Source organism: Neovison vison, chromosome 1 (assembly GCF_020171115.1).
Source record: "Neovison vison isolate M4711 chromosome 1, ASM_NN_V1, whole genome shotgun sequence".
Classification (NCBI taxonomy): Eukaryota; Metazoa; Chordata; class Mammalia; order Carnivora; family Mustelidae; genus Neogale; species Neogale vison.
Genome location: NC_058091.1, coordinates 158696453 through 158720000, shown reverse-complemented (window position 1 = coordinate 158720000; position 23548 = coordinate 158696453).

The following is a 23548-nucleotide window of genomic DNA, read 5'->3' as shown; positions in this document are numbered from 1 at the left end:
TGCTCTTGTTCACAGTAATGTCTTACAGACATTAGAATAGAAAGAATCAGAGCCTTTTTTTATATGCAATGAGGACAGGAGACATTTACTGAAGTGGTGGAAACAGGAATGGAAGGGAGGACTCAGATGTTGGAAACAGCAGGAAGTGGAGACACATCATGTATCTGGAGTGTTTTCTTGGCTGTGAATGAAATTTAAATCTGCTATCCAAAACTACTGTTTATTGTCCTCATCATGATTGTTTCACGAGTGGACATTCACCTGCTCACCCAGCTGTGTATTTTCATGCTGCATTCATGGAAAGACAGTCGCTGCTTCCTGGGAAAGTCATGGCAACCAACTGTGTCCCATAAGTTTTTAAGGAACTTGCCAGTTAGGGCCATTGATTGATTAATGCACATCACTTTATTGCCCAAAGACAGGTATTTGATCCTTAGGCTGACCAAAGCAGAATTTGGCAGAGAGAAGAATAGTTTACAGGGAGAGGTGGCTTCATGGGACTTTGTACCATATTTCCAACCCCTTGATGCTCGCTGGCCTGGAGTGTAGTGTGAACAGGTTCCAAAGGAGGGGCAGATGTATTTTAATGAAGGCCATTTTTTAAAAACCCTTTGAACGTTGGCAAAATAACTCCTTTTTTCCCCCACTCGGGAGCAAAGACATATCCACAAGAATCACTCCACTCTTGCCTGCCATATCAGAGGAAAGGATCGCTGAGGACCAAACATGCTTTTTCCTTCAAGTACTATTGAACTGTATGGTTATTCAGGTAAAAGCAAAATCTTGGATAATTCAGGAATGATCTTCCTCTTGATGGGAAAGAGGAAACATTGCTTATTTTCTCCCAGCTCATCCATATTTTACATGTTTGTTTGTTTGTTTTTTGAGTTAACTCTTTATGGTATTTCACTAGAACTTGAATATGTGCTATATCACATCAGCAAAGACCTGGCATACATAATATTTTGTGTGAGAGTGTATGTCAAGGAAAGATTTCAGTTCTCCCATCTGCTTTCATATTACCATATTCACACAGAACACTTCACTTCTAACACTGTGGCTGAGGCTGTGGATTTTTCCCTCACCAGGCAACTCTGCAACACCAGCTGGGTGTCCTGTAGTTTCACTCAGCTTTGACACTGGCTGCCTTGATATGGCATCTGATCCCACAGGTTAAGAGCTCAGTCCCGTGAGACTGTTCCATCACATTCAGGTGCCAGTCACAAGTAGGAGGGGCCCAGGTTACCCACAACTTCTCTACAATTTGGCTACAAATCAGAGGTTCCTTCAACTCCTCCTCCGGTTCAACTGAGTGGTTCGCAGAACTCTGGGAAACATTTGTTTTCATTTACAATTTATGAAAGGTATGATAAAGGATACAGATGAACAGTCAGATGCAGAGACACAAAGGGCACAGTCTGGGAGGGTCCCAAGCACAGGAATGTCTATTCCTGTGGAGCTGGGTTTCATCTCCCTCCTGGTACCTGGATATGTTTACTTACCTGGAAGTTTCCTGAAACCCCTGCTATGAGGATTTTTATGGAGGCTTCCTTACATAGATGTGCTCTGCTTTCAGCCCCCTCCCCTCTCTGGGGGAATGTAGGGGTTGGGGTGGGGGTGCCGAAGATTTCTAAATCCTAATCATGGTGTGGTCTTCCTGGTGATGTGTCCTCACTGAGGAGCCATCTGGGAGCCCAACCAGAGTTGTGTTATTAGAACAAAATACTAAACTCAAAATGGATGAAAGACCTCAATGTGAGATAGGAATTCTTGCCATTTTTCTTAAGGGGATTCTTTCTCTCTGCTCTCCCTCAAGATTCTGCCCTTGCCTCCCTTCCTGACTACACTGTCCTGTTGGGCAATCTTGCCTATTGGGCAGGTGGAATACACCAGTAGGGTCAAAATGCACAGCTTCTAGAAGACAAAGGGATACTCCAGTCTGCTCTCAGGACTTTGGAGTCTTTGTGTTTTTGGTGCTGGTGAAAGGAAATGAGAGAGGAGAGCAGACAAGAAAGAATGCTAAGTCATTAGAGAGAACTGGTGGGATAAAATACAGGCATGATGAGTAGAATTAGTTTAAAAACATGATACCATTTGGTGATTTTTTTTAATAATCGGTAAGAATATTTTTTTTTATTTTTTTTTTCCCCCAATTTATTTATTTTCAGAAAAACAGTATTCATTATTTTTTCACCACACCCAGTGCTCCATGCAAGCTGTGCCCTCTATAATACCCACCACCTGGTACCCCAACCTCCCACCCCACCGCCACTTCAAACCCCTCAGACGAATATTTTTAACAAAGTGAATCATTTAGTTTTGAAATATTCATTCTTAGCATCATTTGAGTTTTAAGATAGGATTACATTACATGATTGTCAACATTATTTGTCACCATGACTTTTTTTTTTAATTTCGGATAGGAATTTTAATAAGATAGCATTTTATTTCAGTAGACATTTAAGTTAAAATTTAAATATACATATGTTCTTTCCCACATATTATCCAAAGGCTACAAATTAGAGTGGAAGAATAAGGAGAATCAAGATATGTGTTTTAAAGTTCTTTTTACATTGTTTTGAAAATATTGTCTTCCTCATTTATTTCCATCATTTCCCATGTTAGCAAAATCTACAAACTTGTACTTAGTAAGTACTGATTGGGCTGGGTATAGAGGATGTCCAAAGGGAAGCTGCCATTCTCTTTCAAAGTGACCTTTGTTTATTTTTAAGCAAAATAGTCACTTTATTCTTATATTTAATGGTAACTTTATTGTAAGAGGTTTAAAGTTTCTTAATAAATGATTTTACCTATTTGTACAAACTATTTATTTGTACCTCAGGAAGACTGTGGCTCCTAAAATAATTCAACATATGTCATGATTCTTCTTGGTGTAATTATATTTAAAATTATGTTTTAAAATTTTAATTTGTAATTGAAAGTGTTTATTGAAGGCAGTGTTTATTTTCTCATGCAAAGATGTTGAAATAAACATTCTTGTTGAAGTCTTCTCTTAAAGGTGTTGAGGTATGGTGACCCCAGACACCAGACCTTGCCCAGTGGTGAGGCAGACCATCCCAGGCCATGCAACTGCCCAGAGTAGCCCTTCCTTATATCCTGGATCTTTCATCCACTAGGTGCTACTTACAGCTTCTTATAGAGGGGCCAATATTTGGACAACTGTGCAACCTAAGGGCAGTAAGCTCCAGAAAGGAAGGAAACATGAGGGAATTTCTAGTTTCACTGCTCAGGGTTTTTTGGGTTTTTGTTTGTTTGTTTGTTTTCCCCTATGAAAAATGAAGGCTCACAGGACTGGGGTGTGTGAAACTGATTGGTGCTGGGGTGGGGAAGTATCCCTTTGATTGGTGCTGGCATGGGGAAGCAAATTTTCTTTTCTGTATTATTGGAAAGCAGGCAAAATTAGTTAAAGTGAACAATCAGAAACAATTTGGGAGGGAAAAAGATCACAACAGGCATTAATCCATGTGGTGAATGTGGACTACTAATTCAGTTGTCTTTGGGTGTTTACTTACATACACACAAATGTGCATGCTTGGATCAGGGGAAAACAGCAGAAACTTGATGCCTTAAGTACTAACCTTTAGAGGTACCGGGCTGTGTATTTGTTAGCTATCTGTATATGGGTATTTTTTTCAGAACTTGTTTCTGATTTGATAAATAGTGTATATTCACTGTGGAAAACATATACTTTAATATATTGAATATATTTAAAATTTGTATAAAGTATACTTTAATATATTGAAATTAAAGTTCTTTGTTGAGAACTTGTCTGCCTCATGCAAGTGCCTCCAGGTATATAAAAGGTGGGAGGTCGGGGTACCAGGTGGTGGGTATTATAGAAGGAATGGATTGCATGGAGCACTGGGTGTGGTACAAAAACAATGAATACTGTTATGCTGAAAATAAAAAAAAGTCAGTAAGAGAGCTGGACATACAGCAAGTAGTAGCTCAAGTCCAATAACATGTAACTTTTTGTATTGATTATGAAATTTAAAGAAGGAGGAAGGGACTTCTTTTTTTAATTCTATTTCTTTTCAGTGTTCCAGAATTCATTGTTTATGCACCACACCCAGTGCTTCACGCAATACGTGCCCTCCATAATACCCATCACCAGGCTCACCCAACCCCCTACCTGCCTCCCTTCTAAAGCCCTCAGTTTGCTTCTCAGAGTCCAGTCTCTCATGGTTTGTCTCCCCCACCAATTTCCCTCAACTCACTTCTCCCCTCCATCTCCCAATGTCCTCTGTGTTATTCCTTATGCTCCAGAAGTAAGAAACCATATGATAATTGACTCTGCTTGACTTATTTCACTCAGCATAATCTCTTCCAGTCCAGTTCATGTTGATACAAAAGTTGGGTATTCATTCTTTCTGATGGAGGCATAATAATCCATATTGTATATGGACCAAATCTTTATCCCTTCATCCATTGAAGGGCATCTTGGTTCTTTCCACACTTTAGTGACTTTGGCCATTGCTGCTATGAACATTGGTATACAGACGGCCCTTCTTTTCACTACATCTGTATCTTCTTGGTATATACCGAGTGCAGTTGCAGGGTCATAGGGCAGCTCCATTTTAATTTTTTTGAGGAATTTCCACACTGTTTCCCAATGTGGCTGCACCAAGAAAGGGACTTGTTATTAATTCTGTGGAGCTGGTCAAGTCTGATTCTCAAAGATGAATTCTTTCAGACATAAAGTAGTTTATACTGATTCTATTCTTCAGATTCATCTACAAGGAAAAGGCTATTAAACTAAAGTCCCATGGATTTGATTAGGGTAGTATTGGATGTTAAAGTACCTGAAATGATGAAGAATGTCTGTACATTCTTCTAGATTTGTTTCAGTCCTAAAATATTAAATTAGTTATAATGTATGTGAAAATATCCTTACTATTAGAATTGCTTATCCTTTTTCAAATTTTTAGTGGCTTAGTACTTAGTACTTCCACCGCTGTATGCCATAGCTGTAACAAGCAAGCAGTAACAGGAGCCACCATCCCACCTTTGTCAGGTCACAAGGCAGAATCAGAAACAAGTCTACCAAAAAATGTCATCCCTAATAATTTCTGGTACTTTAATTTTAAAGTTTTAGTTGATATTCATCCAATCAAATATATAGCTGAGGTATATGTTTGTGAGAAATTGAACTGTTTAGGGTGGTGGGTTACACTCACTCCCCTAATCATGTATTCTGTTTCTTTCCAGACATCCCCCATTTGAGACCAGCGCCAGTGTATGTACATTACTACAACTCAAGACAATGAAAACATTCATAGTATAAAAATTCCATACATGGCAGTTCACATTGTTTTTATTAAATAGATTATAAATTTCTTGTTGGAAAAAAATTATCTAGCTATAATCCAAAACACTCAAAATCGAGTTGTTGTGCTGCCCCAAATCATACAGGTATGTCATTCCTCTTTTTCTTATATTTTACATAGGTAAAAATACACTAACACATACCATAGTAATTGACTCATAGGGGTTTTGGTTCCTAAAGGATGCTGGTTCTAGGGATTATGTTTATGGGTGGGCTCTCTCTCTGTTGCTGAGGTGTCAGAGGGACTTCTGAGGTAGCACTTGCCATGCTCTGCTGACATTGCCATGACAAGGTGATCTTGGGGGCCAGGGAGATGTTCTGAGAACATGGTGTTGTGTGCAGTCTCTTGGACCCTCTCATTTTCCTTCCCTTGCTCAAGAACCAGTGACATCAGAGCATAAGAACAGGGGCCTGTGTTGCCTTAACCCATCCCCAGCACCAGGCAGGCCCTCAAGAATCATGTGGGTGGGCTGTGGGAAGGACCTATTCGACTGCCAGGTGCCTTTTGGCATCTCAGGGGGAGGAGTGGAAGAGCATCTCAGGATTTTGAGGTGCCATGATGGAATGCCTGGAAGAAAAGGCCGTCTCTTTCAAAGGCTTTCAGTGAAGACCTCTTTCTGTGTGGGGCCCATGGTATACCTTCCCTCTCTTGTGGTCCTTGGTCATAGAGAAATGGGCTTTCCCAGCAGGTTGAGTTGCTTATAGACTTTGTGCTGTGTAGAGAAGGACAACTTGGGGAGGTTTGAGAGGAGCTGCTTCATGGCAGGGGCCGGCTTTTATGCACAAAGCATGGTCCCCTTAGAGCAGGTTCACTGATGCCCCGGAGTTCCCAAAAGTGTGACTAAGCCTGAGCTGGAAGAGTTCACACACCTGAGTGGCAGGTAGCATCTTGGTGGAGGAGCACCAAACTGAGGTCCAGCACGTGTCCTCATTGATTAAGAACTGACTACGGAGCTAGAGAAACTTACTGTCAAGAAGTCTGAGGGGGATACAGTTACAGTAAAGAGCAGCAAAATACTTACTGAAGATTTTGAAAGGGAGCTTTGGGGTGCATGGGTGGCTCAGTTGGTTAAATGTCTGCCAGAGATCAAACCCTGTGTTGGGGGGCAGGGAGTCCCTGCTCAGTGGGGAGTCTGCTTCTCCCTCCCCCTTTCCCTCTGCCACTCCCCCTGTCTGTGCTCACTTTCTCTCTGTCTGTGTCAAATAAATTTTATAAATCTTTTAAAACATAAAAATACAAGAAAGATTTGAAACTTAAATTCACTAGTTGTAACATGTAATAGGAACACTGTAAACAGTAATGATCACTGCTGAGAACAAAATTGATTTTTTTAAAGATTTTATTTATTTGACAGAGAGAGATCCCAAGTAGGCAGAAAGGCAAGCAGAGAGAGAGAGAGGAGGAAGCAGGCTCCCCACCTAGCAGTGAGCCCAATGCAGGACTCGATCCCAGGACCCTGAGATCAGGACCTGAGCTGAAGGCAGTGGCTTAACCCACTGAGCCACCCAGGTGCCCCACAAAATTGATTTTCCAAAGGAATATCCCAGAACACTGAGGAAAATTTCAAAGAGATGGAAATGAGAAACGAATAAGTAAGATCTGAGGTCAGGTCCAAATCTACCTTGCAAGTGTCCTGAGGACAAAAGGAGAAAATAACAGAAGTTATAACTGAACTAGTGCAGCATTTACTTGAGCTGAAAAACAGTCATGCCTTCAGTTCATAAAGCCTTCAAGTCCCAGGGAGAATTAGCTGAACAGACTCAAACCAAAACAGACATAAACCTATTTGACTTTCAGGGACTAAGAAAAAATTGTCAGAGTTCCAAACAGAAACGGCCAGTTCCTTCTAGAAAATGAGACAGAGTATCATTGAATATTGATTTTAAGCTCTATCCCTCAGAGCTGAAATAACTCTCTTTCTTAGAACTCTTGCTTCCTATCACATTTGTAAGCAGATGTCAGATTGATTAACATTGTAAATTGGTTTAAGTTCTAACTCTACAAACAAAATGATAAAGAATTTGGAGACAATCTAGGGGCATGTAAAAATTTGGGAAGTGGGTAGACTACCTTAGGTAGAGATAAGACCCACAGACCATAGAAGAAATGACATGCCACTTTATTTTAAAAATTTGAAAAAGATTTGTATATCAAAAAATAGAGTAAAGCTGCATGTGGGCAACGGCTGTGAAAAGCATCTGTAACATCAGCTGTTCAAGGAGCTCATGTCTCTGATGTGCCTACAAATTGAGAAGACGACCAACAGTCCGATTGAAAAACAGACCAAATGAGAGGAAGGAGAAGTTCATGGAAAAGGAAACAGAAATCACCCTGGATTTCATAGTGAGCCAGGGAACACCATTAGTTCTGGACCATGTTGAGACACCTTTATTCACTCACTCTGTAGACAAAAACTAAAAATCATGAGGTAGACAAAAATTTGCATGAATTCATATATAAGAAACTCAGTCCCACTCTTTGATAAATTTTACAGTCTATCTTGTGTGATTGTTAAGTCAATTCAAAGCAATCTGTTTAGAGACTCTGACTGTTCCCTACTTGGTTACAAATTTTCAGGGAACCATCACTGTATTTATTGAGAATAAGTTCCTCATTCTTGAAAAATACATTGGAGTGATGAAAAATAACAAGAATAGCGGAATAACCACAAATTCAAGGTTCTAGTTTTTCCCCCGCCCTTAGTTGGAAAGGAAACTTTTCACGCTTTTATCTGGCTTTCTTAGTTTCCGTAAAGTCTGACCTCCTGAATCAGTTTGGATGGTTGTCTCATCCTAACTCAAACTGTCTTAAAGAGTTAAAAAACAAAAACAAAACAAAACAAACAAACAAAAAAAACCTTCAATCTCATGAAGAAGCTCATGGCAGGGTTTGCAGAGAATGTGTTTTATTCACACTGTCTCCATGATTCTCTCCATTTTTCCCTACTCTGCCCTTTCCCTCTGGCCAGTTTGTCTTCCACTCACTCCTGACTGTGTGATGGCTGCCCGCAGTGGGGGTGCTGCTTTCCTTGTTCACATTCAGAGACAACCCAGATATTTCTGTAAAGCCCTTCCCGTTAGTGTGCGTGGGACAACCTAGGTTACTGTCTCTCGTAGAACAGTAACAAGGCACTGACTGTCATGCAGCTGGCTGTGTGAATGGCCCAGGAGGAACATGACTGGCTTCCATGACAGAACCCTTCCCTGTAGTGTGGATGGGGCCAGATTCCTGTGAGTCACCTGGACTGCAGTGGAGGACGCACACAGTGCACTGGGGTTCAGGGAGGGGGAGGGAGGAAGGTTGCTGGCAGTCAACTATCCAGGCCCAGTACTACCACACTCTGAAGATAGTCCTACCTAGAAATGGTCCCTGCCATTGTACAGACTCAGTATGTCTCACAGTGAGCTCTTCTAGTAGTTTTTTAGTGCCACTGTAGCAAATGACAAATTCTCAGTGGCTTGAAACAACACAAATTGATTATCTTGCAGTTCTGGAGGTCATAAGTTCAAAAATCAGTCTCAGTGTGATAAAATCAGGGAGTTAACAGCCTGTGTTCCTACTGGAGGCTCTAGAGGAGAATCCATTTTCTTGCCTTGTCCTGCTTCTAAAGCTGCCTGCATTCCCTGGCTTGTGGCCCTTCATTGCACCACCTTTTATCCCTCTGTTTCCAACTTCACATTGCCTTCTGAGTCTGATCCTCCTGTCTCCTTATGGATCCTCATGATTACATTGGGACCACTGAGGTAATCCAGGATAATCTCTCCCCCCACAAACACACCTTAATTTAATTATGCTTGCTAAATCCCATTTGCCAGGTAAGGTAAAGTACTCAGAGCTTCTTGGGCTCAGGGTATGGTCATCTTTGGGGCAGTCGCTATTCAGCTGCTCAGTTGCCTCCTGTACTCCCTTTTATGCCTCATACCTCATCTCACATGTGTCTGCTGTGTTCCTCTCTTCATCTGCATTGCAAATGAGAAATGCAGCAATTTAAACCATTGAATATTAGATTTTGGAGATAGTCGCGGGAATAAAAGCACATATAATTTTATTTGTGTCCTAAAAGTTTTGTTTGGAATTTTAAATTTTATCTAATTGTCCCTAGGTAAATTAAATATGATTCAATCAGTTGATCTGAAAAATCTTTTCAAAGAGTATACCGCTGTTGTAAGGGCCCTTCTAAACAGTATTTTGAGTGCTGTTTCCAAATGAAGTTTAGACTTTCACCCTTATCACTGTATTAAAGGTCATGTTTGAGGGTTTTGTGTGTGTGTGCTTTTTTCGAAAGTGAACTTGCTTCTCTATCTAAAACTAATACCTCTAACAGTATTTTTCACCAGGGAGGAGAGGAATTAGTGTATCTTCTAGACTAAGTTTTCTTTCCACGTGAAGAATCTGTTAGGACTAATATTCATGGGAGAAGGAAAAGACAGTAGCTCTTACACCCCGTATACTACGTTGACAACAACAGCATAAGCCTGACCAAAGCTGTACATCTCGGTGCATCATTTCAGCTGAAACGTGTTCAGTGAAGTATGATTTATTCCTTAGTAATTCATTTTTTGTGTGAGATAAAAGTACATCAACAGAAATTAGGGAAAGCAGAGTGGTAATTTTAAAATTTCATCAGTGACTGTTTTTTACCAGTTCTATAAGCACATTAATTGAACCCATAAAAGCTCATTTGGGAATGAAAAAGAAAGTTTGAGGTGGCATTGATTTTTTTTAATGATATTTGTGTTTATGTGTATGATTACGCTTAGTTACACTTTGATTGAGTCCGAATGGAATGTGCCCTTCAACAATAATCCATGGGCTCTGGGTTTCCTGAAGTTGCATGTCATGGGGTGAACAGTTAGAAAAAGTGAATCCCACAAATTGACAACCCTATGGGGGTTTATATATTACACAAACACATTTGTTTGTTGACTGCCACTCCAGTACTTTCTGTGTCCTAGAGCTCTACCCACGTGGTGCAGGCTGCCCCATCTGTGCTGGAGAAACATGACGGGGCATTCAGTGGCCTTAGGCATCCCCCCAGAGCTGCAGTTGCATCCTCTCCTTTCCCACCTAGTTTGTGGGCATCCCCCTTTAGCTTGACCCTGACAGTGGACAGGTCTCAGTATGAGCTGTCTGTGTGAAGAAACAAGATGCTGGGGTGCAGCGGTAGTTGTTGATGGGAAGTTTTAAGTGTCAGGTTGTATCTTGCAATTTCCTGAACCCTGGCAGTGCAGGCCTGGGCCAACCTGGTATGTCTGTTTCACCGACCAGATCTTCCTCGTGTGCCCAAGAAGTGAAACCATATTTGCATTTGCCACCAGAATCAACTAATACTAAATAATAGTTGAGAATTCCAGCTTGATTATAGTGAGTGGAAAATGGACCTCTCTCTGTGGTTAATTCTTACATATGATTTTACTGTTCATCTTCATAAAAGGAATAAGAAATGAGGAAACTTGGATTATCAGTTTGTTTTCACTCTCATCACTCACTGCAGTTATAATTGTCAAAATACCAAGATGTTTTTGGAAAGTAGTTTGTTTTTTTGTTTTTTTGTTTTTTTTTTTTTTTTTGTGGAGGGAGTAGGGACTAAGACTAAGGAAAGCATTGTTCTATCAAGAGAAGTCGTTTTCAATTTATGGTATGATGGGAAATCCATCTCGTATGTCCTATTTGGATAACAGAGCTCACTTTTAATTTTTTAAACTTCCTTTGATTTTTTAATTGAAGTATAGCTGACCCACAATGTTGCATTAGTTTCAGATATAAAACATAAGATTTGACAAGTCTGTATGTTATGCTGCACTCGCCGTACTGTACCACCAACCATATTCCCTATGCTGTGCCTTTCATCCTGCAACTTATTAATTTTGTAACTGGAAGCCTGTTACCTCCCACTGTACTTCACGAATTTTGCCTGTCCACCCACTGCCTCCTCTTTGGAAACGATCAATTTGTTCTCTGTATTTATGGGTCTCTTTCTGTTTTTCTGTGTGTTCAGAGAACTTTTTAAGACAACTTGGTGCCTTTAAACATATTCCTTGATTTACATTATTTTGGATACATATTTGCCATGTTACCCAATTAGTTATGTAATGACTTCAAAATTTGGGGGCTTAAAACAACCCTTTTGTCATATTACATATGTTTTGGGGGTCAGAAATTAGGGTAGGATCTCATGGGGCAATTTTTATGCTTAATACGGCATTAACTGAGGTCAGTGGGTGGTGGCCTTCAGCAGGCGGGTGCTTGGTCTAGAGGATTCAGGATGACTTTATGCACATGCCTGTTACTTTCATGGGTACAGTTGGGAGATGAGGCTCAGCTGGCCCTCCACTTCCGTGCAGTCTTTGTAACAAGGTTGTTGGACTTCTTTCCTGTCCACTCAGAGCTCCAATAGCAAATGTTCCAAGAGAGGGGTTCCTTTTGGACTTGGGCCTGAAACTGACACAAGTTTCTCCACTCTCTTCCACTGTTTAACACAGTCATAGAGCCCATGTGATCAAAGGGAATGGGGAGTCATAGGATTTGTGATCATTTTTAACATGCTACATATGTTCATATGTGCATTTTTTCCCGTTTCTCTGACCTGTGGGAAAATGGAAGTTATTGATCAAAGAGTCACAGGTTATCAAGCTGTACGAGAGACATTAGACTTAATCCAACCTCCATACTTTATAGATTAAAGAATATATATGTAGGTGCACATGTACATCTCCATATCAGTTATTATATATACACTTGTATATCACTAAAAATGGTGTCCGTGGATCAGCCAATTCTTCTATTTTCATAGCAATGAAAAGGACTCGTCATTCCCCGGCAAATCTGAAGAAAGAAGCGAGAGCAAGAGTAAGGGAGAAAGAGAGTGAGAGGAGCATCTGATGGGATAGGATTTCTTACAAAAGGACTCTTGAAAAGACCAGAGAAAACAGACCAACAGAAAAGGGCAGACTTTGACCAAGCGGTGCTCAACGACATGAATATCCACATGGAACATAAGAAGTTTTAACACTATTCCATACTGATGTAGCCTACATACTAAAGAGGACATCAGAAGTTTTCTGGAAGATACAATAGAAAACCATTTTGAGGAACTGGGGGAGGTGGCAGAGATGAGTGGAACAGAACACCAAAAACAGGAAGCCCAAGAAAGCTTGGGTGCTGCTTCCAGTCGGCGACGAGAGAAGAAGTAGGCATGAACCAGTCAGCGGCAAAAGACTGGGAGCAGGGGACACCAGTCGAAAAGGATGACTGCCAGGAGCAATTCCACAGTCTCACTTTTATTGGATAGAAAACAATAGCCAATAGAAGGATTGAGGAAGGTCAAATGTTAATCCCGTCTGGCTGAGAAGCAAGAAGGAGGATAAAGTTTATAGTTAAACAAGCACATTGAAAGAACTCTTCTAACTAACAACGGGCACTTCTGGGAAGTGAAAGGCTCGATGACGGATAAGGGAGGCAGGTGGTCTTCATTCCACCCTGAGTTGACCGGGCATTCCCGGGTGCTCCGCTTTCCTGAAGCAGGCGGCATTCCGCCCTGGGCCTTCCAGGCAGCGCAGCTTCTGTGAAGGGGCGGCATTCCGCCATGAGCAAGCGAGGTATCCCCCACTGCCCAGCTTCTGTGAAGGGGCGGCGTTCCTCCCTGAGTGAGCTGAGCATCCTCAGCTACCCAGCTTCACAGTCATATATCATCCTTTTCCCCAAAGACCTGTTGCCAGGATATGTATTTCTAGAGGTCATATGTAAATGTGCTTGGTAACTAGTAAAATTCTCCGGGGGTTACAGTTTAAGTAACAAATTGTTCCGAGGGGCAGCAGCAGTTGGGAAGTTGGACTCTACTCATTCCAAGGTTCCAAACAAAAAATCTAGCCCAACAAATGACAAGACTAAAACTATGAAAGGCTCTGTGGAGATACCAGATAAGGAACTGTATACAACTCTAGATAGGAGAACTGGAATCAAGAAATATAGACAGGTAACTTCAAAACAATTAAAATCCTAGAGTAGAAATATCCCAAGGAGAAAACCATCGGCCAAGAAACATGAAAAGATTCCTGAAATCCTCAGTGATCACAAAACAGCAAAGGAAAACACAATGTGTTAGTGTTAACCCAAGGAGGCGGACCCCAAAGAGTGTTGCTTAATCCAATGGATTGAATTGTGAAAAACGGATTTAATCATGGAATGGGGCACCTGGGTGGCTGCTTTCTGCTGGGGTCCTGATTCCAGTGTCTTGGTCTCCAGACCTCCCTGGGGCTCTGTGCTCAGCAGGAAGCCTGCTTCTCCATCTCCCACTTCCATGGCTTCTACTCCTTCTCAAATTGGGCTCACTGTCTCTGTCTTTCTGTCCAATTTGTCAATCAGTCAAGCAATTCCTTCAACTCAAGAAGTAAAAATCAAATGTTGACGCATGGGGCCCTAAAGAACGACAAGAATATGCAGGGTTGTTTGATGATTTTTTTTTAAGATTTTCTTTCTTCCTTTGACAGACAGAGAGAAGGAGGGAGAGAGACAGGTAGAGAGAGAGGGGTAAACAGGCTCCCTGCTAAGGAAAGAGCCAGATGCAGGGCAGGGTGTGCAGGCTGCTGTCCAGCGTGAAGCCCTGCAGCAGCTCCAGCAGTCCCAAGCGGATCTCTCTGCAGGTCTTGCCTGCTCCTCCCCCGCCGGGGGCACCTGGCTGCCCTCACCTCCTCCCTGGACCGACCTGTGGCCCCGCCCCCCCCAAGGAGCACGCTCAGAGGGAGCTGGAGGCGCTCAAGGAGGCTTGCCCCAAGGCTCCCTGGGCTCAGCTGCTCCCTGCTGCTCCCTGCCACAGCCGCACTTAGGGCAGCGGTGGCGAAGGCGGCATCTGCTGAGGGAGCCCGGCCCTGGGAGGGCGGGCAGCACCTCGGGTACCTGGCGCTCGCCCTTGGGCCTGTCACTTCTCTCCCCACCCCTCCCACTCTCAACCATTGTTCCCTTCTGTGAAGGGTTTTCATACTTAGTTGTAGGGCAAGAGCACAATTGAGTGTGAGGGTGGAAGGGCAGGACCAAAAGAGAGACCCAGTGGACTCTGCCCTGAGCCCAGAGCTTGCCTCAGGGCTCAATCTCAAGAGCCTGAGATCACCACCTGAGCCATAACCAAGACTTGGGCCCTTCCCAGAAGTTGCCGCCCAGTTGCCCCTCAGCTGTTGTTGACCAATTTCTGCAGAGGAGTGCCTGCGTGGCTCTGCTAGTCCAGCAACTGCCTTGGGCTCATGTCATGACCCCGGTCTTGCAGGATCTCCTCCTGCCTCCGGCTCCCAGCTCCTTGGGGAGTTGGCTTCTCCCACTGACCTTCTCCTCTCTCATGCTCTCTCTCACTCATTCTCTCACAAAGAAAGAAAAGCTTTTCCAAAAATGTCTTTAGCCTTGTTTTATGGGCTTCAATATGGTTGATCTCAATGAGTTTTCTCATCGGATGCAGACAACTTGAGGATATCCATGTCTTTCTAAAAGGGTCCTTTTGTGTTCTGAAATGTCTTCTTTCTCTGTTCATTTATCAGTTGTCTCTTCTCAAGACCTAGGAAAAGCAGCCTTTGAGGATTCGTTTGGGTAAGGTCTAGTCCTTTTCATTCTTTTTTCTTTCCACAAAATCTATAGTAGCCTCTTCATCCTTCTAAGTAGAGTTTATTTTTCAGTGACCTATTGAGGTCTTTTCTTTCAATAGAATTTGAGTCGTTCACTCTGAAGGTCATTGTTGAAATGTTGAATTTGAAGTCTACTACCTCGCTAGGCGTATTTTCTTTTTCCTGTCTATTCCTTCTTCCCTTTCCCTTTAGAACTGCCTTCCTTTCGATGACCTGAGTCCTTTGGAGGATAATCTCTGCCTTCTTTGATTGGCTGTCACAGGGGCAGTCAGAGATTAGTAGGTATTTCTGACCCTTTTCTGACCCTACTGTTCTCCCCTTCTTTAGGGAAGCTCTAGAGTCAGCTTTCTTGGAGGGATCATTTCATCCCACTCCTAACTCATGCTCCTTACCGGGTCTCTACTGAATATTGTGACTTAGCCAGAAGAACACTTCCCTCTGGCTGGTTGGAACTCCAATGACCTCTAGCCTTGTAGGAGTCTTGGCAACCATCTGGGTTCCATTGCCTTGACTCTTCGTTAGTATCTGAAGTATTTTCTTAGACACACACTGCTTCCTATGGAGCAAGGACTGAAGAGGACACCAGTGTGTATTTCCAAGAGTTTGATTTATACTTCACTTATTTCTCTCTTGAACCCATGGCCTTTTCATCACTCCAGCCTTCCTGAATCCCAATCTCTCTTTTCTCACAGCAGGGAGACTTCCATCTTGTCCTTGGAATCTCCTCCCTAGGCGCACCATCCAGAACTATTCCAGGTGAAAATTCGAGTGAATCCTGGGGCCCAGTTTTTGTTTGTTTGTTTGTTTGCTTGCTTGCTTTCCTTTTCACACGGTTTTCAAATGTCCATTCGTTTTCAATGTTTTAAAGAGTTATTTATATAGATATAGACATATCTATATAGAGAGATAGATTATTTTTTCTCTTTTCCAATTCCTCATGGGCTTCTGATTGGTTACCTCTAACAGGGTTGTATTAGTTTTCTAGGGGTGCTATTACAAGATACCACAAGCTTAGAGGCTGAAACAACAAAGTGGACAGTATCACAGTTCTAGAGGCTACAGTGCTCATGACCATGCTCATTTTGGAGGTATTATGGGAGGATCTGTTCCAGGCCCCTTTCCCAGCTTAATGGATTTGGACTTTGGACTTCTTCACATGGCTCTCTCCCGCAGTGCATATCTGTGTGTCCACAGTCTCCCTTAGAAGGACACAAGTCCTCCTGAATTAGGGGCCCAGGCTATTCAAATATGATCTCATCCATGCTAGTTACATCTCCAGGGACCCTATTTCCAAATAAGGTCACAAACCCAGGTGCTGGAGTTTAGGACTGGGACAGTATATATGCATACACACACAAACACACACACACGTGTGTGTGTATGTATATATATATATATATGTATATATATATTTATATTTATATATACATATACTTTTTGATTTTTTTTTTGCCTAATAAAACATTTTTGTTCAGAATCTCAGTCTTCCTTCCTTTCAATAGAATATGATTCGCATGCTTTTGGTGCCTCCTGAACAATTCGAACACCTCTACCTCCTCAATTTCCATGAAAGTTATTCTTACCTCAGGTCGTCTGCCATTTATTTTTAAAAACAGTTGGCATCTTTTTGCAGTTTACAGTGTTTTTGGTCTGAGTATATGTTTATAGACTAATGAAGGTGACTTTCGTCCTCCTCTTTCCTTCTGAATTTGTTCCTTTTTGGGAAAGTAAATTTTCTACTCTTTAAAAACAAGGACCTAGAAAAGCAAAACGGTTCTTTTTTGTGAATCTGCATTCCATTTTCTCATTTTGCATGTGCTTTATGTGACCACAGACTTGGGGGTTGACAGCATTTATCAGCATTTAAAAGAAAAAAAATTAAATTTAATTGAAATTAATTTAAATTAAAATATTTAATTAATTTTAAAATTGAAAAAAATTAAAATTTAAAATTAAAATGTAAATTAAATTCATTGGAAGGGGACGTGAAACATGAGAGACTAAGGACTCTGAAAATCAATCTGAGGGATTTGTAGGGGTGAGGGGTGGGAGGTTGGGGGAACCAGGTGGTGGGTATTAGAGAGGGCACAGATTGCTAGGAGCACTGGGTGAGGTGTAAAAACAAGGAATACTGTTATGCTGAAAATAAAAATTAAAAAAAAAACATAAAAATTAAAAAAAACTTAAATAAATACTTTTAAAGAAAAAAAAATTATTTTAAAAAGGGATCTATGACTTTCTCTTTTTTTCTTGTTACTGTCAATGACATGAAGACAAAGTCAGCCTAACCTAGCCCTGTCAGCTATTAGCATGATCACTTATTTCTTTTTTTTTTAAGATTTTATTTATTTATTTGACAGAGAGAAATCACAAGTAGATGGAGAGGCAGGCAGAGAGAGAGAGAGAGAGGGAAGCAGGCTCCCTGCTGAGCAGAGAGCCCGATGCGGGACACGATCCCAGGACCCTGAGATCATGACCTGAGCCGAAGGCAGCGGCTTAACCCACTGAGCCACCCAGGCGCCCCATGATCACTTATTTCAATGTGGAGTTAATTTAAAATGAACACTCTGGGAGAAATAAACTATATAAATCAAATATATAAGCATTATTCTAAAGTTTTGGACTTTGCTTCAAGAGAGTTGGCATATCTTTAGTTTCACTGTGCGAGCAATAACCAGTCACTGGGGTATCTAATAGGATATGTAAACTGGAAGCAAACTGAAATGAATGCTAATATATACATCCATATACATGTATGCATTGTTTATATGGTATAATCATATATTAAATCCCATGGCTTTGGAAGAAAGTTCTGAACAGCTCTAATATAAAATGATAGAGAATATTGCAAAATAGAATATGTAGAATTTCAAATTGGAATTCAAAGTTTTGTGACAATTGTCAATATTTGCCAAACTTTTCAGTAGGTTCTTTGATGCCTGATTCTTTATTTGGGTATCAGAAAATCTTTTTCCCATATGGAAGCTTTACACATATTCCTAAGCCATATGGAATAGACACTTTGACTTATATGCAAAAGATTTGTGGTCTTTGCAGAGTCATTACAATTTTTCTTGTGGTACCAATGAAGCCATAAATAAATATATTTATATTTATTTATAAATAAGTATATTTATACATATACTTTATACTTTATTTATACTTATAAATAAGTATATTTATAAATATACACATATTACATAAATTGTCTCTTATGTTTTTGAGTATCTTACTTGCTCTTACTCATCAGAGGTAAATCACTGCATAGGCTCATACTTAAAGGAAGTGTGCACAGTGGGTTTCATCAAATATAATATTTTTCTTCTCTTTGTACCCTCATCCAATTCCAGTAAGTACTTTACTTACATTAATTCCCGTCAACCTAACCTGTATTGGCTATTCTTGTAAAAAAGAAATGTTAAAGAGTCTCGAAAACATGGTATTTTTTCCTTCTAAAATTTTGTCTTTTTTTTAATGTAAGCTAAAAAGAAAAGATAATCATTCTGTTAGAAACTTAGCCAACTGCATCTTCAGGTCTTCCTCTGTTATAATATATATTTTTAGTATGTCCTTCATACTAAATCTCTACTAGTGTTCATTTCACAGGCTTTTGTGCTCAGAAAGGAAAATAAAGGAGACCTTGAGATTATAATAGCATTGACTAGTATTAAATGTGAGAATTTGATACCCAAAAAGGATAGCATTTGTTCAAGTTTACTTTGGTTTTAAAAATTAATATTTGTTTATTTGAGTAATAAATTCATAAACCTAATTCATTCTTATATTTTTAAGTTCGACAGGAAAAATTTATTACTCCATTTTTAACTCAAAAATATTAACAATCACTTCTAAGGAGACTGAGATTACTTTATAAACACATTAAAAAGTTAGCTTAGGGCACCTGAGTGGCTCAGTCAGTTAAGCATCTGACTCTGGTTTTGGCTCAGGTGGTGATCTCAGGGCTGTGAGAAAGCCCCAAGGTGGGCACTTCACCCAGCATGTCTGCCTGTACCTCTCCCTTTGCCTCTGCCCCTCCCCCTTGCTCTCAGGAACATGCACGCACACACACCATCTCTTTCCCTCTCAAATAAATATATAAATATAAAATCTTATTAAAAATTTTTAAAAGTTAATTTAGATTTCTTTCAATATTTTAATTGCATCTATATATATTTGGATAATTAAATGTCCAATTTACATATTTTCATATATTTAACTCTTCTATACATAATAAATTAAATTTATAGACATGATGGACATCAGGTTCTCTTAAATATTCCAATATTATGTATAATCTTTGACCTTTGACTTTAAAACCACAAGACTAAAATGATTATACAGGCTACACATTTTGAATTAGAATCCTTATCTAATGTTATTTTTAATGAGTGATGGTTGACATGAAGACTAATAACCAATAACCTTCCAGATTCATGGTAAGAATGTGCTTTGAAGATAGGTCGGGCCATGTGATTTGTTTTGGCCAATAAAATAAGAGCAGAAGCAACATGTGTTGCTTTGATGCCAGAAAACTTCAAGAGGCAGTGCTATATTGGCTTCCCCCAGAAACATTGATCAGCATTGCTCCAGATTGTGGTGACTCTGTCAGTGTCAGTCCCTGGTATTTTCCTGTCCTTCCTTTTGTAACAACACAGGTGGAAAATGAGGGCATCATGCCAAGTGAAATTAGTCAGAAAAGAAAAATATCATGTGTTCTTCTTATATTTGGAATCTGAAAAAGGCTTTCTACTTAGAGAGTAGAATGGTGGTTGCAAAGAGTTAGGTGCTGAGGAATATGGAGAGATGTTGGTCAAAGGGTACAAACTTCCAGGTAAAAGAGGAATAGGTTCTGAGGATATAGCCACCCAGGCACCCCTAGAATGATTACTGTTTTAAAGACTGATAATACCAAGAGAAAATGTGGATCTACAGGAAATCTCAAACATTATTGATGGGAATATAAAATTATGTCATTACTTTTGAAAAAAAAAATTATACTTTAAGTTATATGTAACACCTACACATGACCAAGTATTTCCAAAAAAAAAAACTGTATTTCCACCTAACATCTTCTATTTGAATTTTTAAAGAACTTTATTCAGAATAGCCCAAACTAAAAACAACCCAAGTTTTCATTAAATAGTTAATGGATTAACACATTGTGGCATATTCACACAACAAAATACTACTCAATAGCAAAAGAATATGAACATAAGGGAATAATCTCTTATATATACAACATTGCAAATTAATTTTAAAGCATTATGCTAAGTAAAAGAAGCCAGGTACAAACACCAGATGTTGTATGATTCCAAAAACTACAGTGTAATGTGTAAAGAAAAGCAATTATCTAAGGTCACTGAAGACTGAGCAAAGCAGACATATGTTACAGGTAAGTCAACACTTGCTAGAAGAGAAAAATCCTAGGTAAGCTTCCTAGTTTCACCACTCAGAGCCTGAGGACAGACAACACCAACATTAGTGCAATGTTGTGCAACTACAATATGGATGTGATAAAACTTTTTAATAGACTGATGAACCAAGAAGAGCAGAGTCTGGGACAACTACACAGCTGAAAAATTAAGAGGGGGCAGAGTAGAGTGAGGGGAGGATTTCTAAAAAGAGAGATAAGGTAGAAACATCACATTATGCCTAAATATTTGGCGAACTTGCCATGCACCACATGGAAAAAAATGTAGTTTGAGTTCTGTCAAACTGCACACTCAACAACAACAACAACAACATTCTTTGAAAGTATATAACCTAATCCAGAATCTCTACAATGTATAATTCATACCCAGAACACAAATCCAAATTACACAAATTCCAATGAAATGGAAAAATGTCACACTCAAAGAAAAAAACAAAACAATCAGCAAAGACAAAAGTAGAGATGGATCAAGATGTTGGCATCAGAACAGATTTTAAACAAGCTAGTATAATTATCTTCATGGATATGGAAATACATTGACCTTGATAAAGTACCTTGATACATTGATAAAGTAAATGAACTTTAAGACAGATAAATAATAAATTAGATAAGAGAGAATTAAAGACATTAGTTTCTTTCTTTTAAGATTTTATTTGTTTATTTGACAGACAGAGATCACAAGTAGACAGAGAGGCAGGCAAAGAGAGAGAGGGAGGGAAGCAGGCTCCCTGCTGAGCAGAGAGCCCGATGCGGGACTCGATCCCAGGACCCTGAGATCATGACCTGAGCCGAAGGCAGCGGCTTAACCCACTGAGCCACCCAGGCGCCCCCATTAGTTTCTTTTTTTTTTAAGATTTTATTTATTTATTTGACGGACGGAGATCACAAGCAGGCAGAGAGGCAGGCAGAGAGAGAGTAGGAAGCAGGCTCCCTGCTGAGCAGAGAGCCCTATGTGGGGCTCGATCCCAGGACTATGAGGTCATGACCTGAGCTGAAGGCAGTAGCTTAACCCACTGAGCCACCCAGGCGCCCCAGATAAGAGAGAATTAAATGCAAAAAATGAACAGACTCAGAAAAAGTGCAACAATTGAAGATGGCCTAACATATATGCAGTGATTGTACCAGGAGAGGAAAAAAAAATAAAGGGACAGAATAAATGGATGAAGAAATGTGGCCTGTTTCTCAAATTTGGTGAAAAACATAAATGTACAAATTGAAGCTCATTGGAACATAAGCATAGTAAATGTAAGGAAAATAACATCTACACACATACAGTCAAATGTAGGCTTCATTTGAAAGTTTTGAAAGCAGCCAGAGAAAAACAACATATTAAACAACATACAGAAGAACAAAATTTAGTTGAGATCAGTCAAGGTAACTCTTCAATCTCCACGATGTAACACAGAGATGTCAGAAATAGTAGAAATCTTGTAGATATTTACTGAAGAGATAAGATATTTATTGAGATGTCCAAATGAGGCTATTAATTACTTCAGTTGGTGTAGGTAGTGGGAAAAGCACTATATTTGGGGGTAGAAGAGCTCAGTTAAGGTTCACATTGACCATCAAGTAGCTGAGATTCTGAACAAGTTCCTTAGACTCTCTAACTCTCTAAGTCTAATCTGCTTATCTTTAAAATTGAAATAATTGCTCCACAAGGTCCTTGTGAAGATGACCTAAGACAATCCAAATGAAGAGGTGCCTGGGTGACTCACTCTGTTAAAGTGGCTGCATTCATCTCAGGTGGGATTTCAGGGTCCTGGGACCAAGCCCAGAATTTGGATCCCTGCTCAGTGGGGAGTTGACTTGTCCTTCTCCCTCTGCCCCTACCCCTGCTCCACCCCACTTGTGTGCCCACACTCTCTCCCTCTCTATCCCTCTCAAATAAACAAATGAAATCTTGAAAAAAAAGATGATCCATGTGAAAATGTCTGTTTTTAACATATACAAATTATAATATAATATTTAGTTGAATCCAAATGATGTCTCATGTTTGAGTATTTCTTACAAAGATACACTGTTTAATTTCTGCAGAAAGGCCATAATTTTGGTACCATTTTTCTGTATCAGTTGTTTATGGACTAAAAATAATTGTCCAGTATAAAGGCAAATTACCTGTTGACATCTGCAAAATGACTTAAATCTTTAAAATCTTGTCCATATGTCCTCTCACTTCCCAGCATGGTGACAGAATTTTTAATTAATGCTTCTACTTATTGATTTTCTACAACTGACCATGCTCCGAAATTTTCTCACATGCACTTTTAAAAATAATTCTTATATTAAGATTTCTAATAAATTGAAATTAATTTTCCTTAAAATTATTTGAGAATTTTATTTTTTTATTTGCCATTTATTCCATCTCACTAAACATCACTATCTAATATCTACCTCTAAATAGCTACTAGCATTTTTAACATCTATACCACAATAAACTTTGATAGTTTAATAGTTGTCAAAGTATACTGCAATGTTTAGCTATACTGCTATTGCATATTGGTAAAGCATACCAAATATACACAAATGTACATTTTTTATCCAGTAAGATTCAATTTATCTGAGGTAGACTGTTTTATATAGGAATATCTCAAACAAATAGGAATATGTTTTCTTCTTTTATAGATTAATACTTCCAAAAAGAGATAGCTTATTTGACAAAGTTTCTGAAACAAACTATGACCTCCTACAAAACTGAAGTGGTTGAAAAGACAAAACATTACTAAATCACCAACAATACTATGTTTTTATTCACTGGAATCTGGAGATTAAGGAAAAAATACAGTCTACTCAAAGCCATGTTAGGCTGGAATTATTATCCTAATACTGTGAAGAAAATTTTCATTAAGTCATGGATTTTTATGTGTGAAGTACAAGCGGAGAAGTATCTTTAGGAAATGGGAGAAAACTGCAACTACTTTTCAAATGTAACCTTGACATTTTGAAAAATGCAGTCATGGATCTGTCTCCATGGGGACAAATATTTTACCCTTCATTTCTGCACCAAAATTCAGCACATCATAGCCAGATCTGATCTAATCTCCATGGTCTGTCTTAGGGGGGTTATATGCTTATAAAGATATGTCCCAATGAACAGCAAAGATTAACCGAATGTTTCTGTTCCCCACCCTTTCAATTGATACTGACAGTCATCCTTTTTTTTA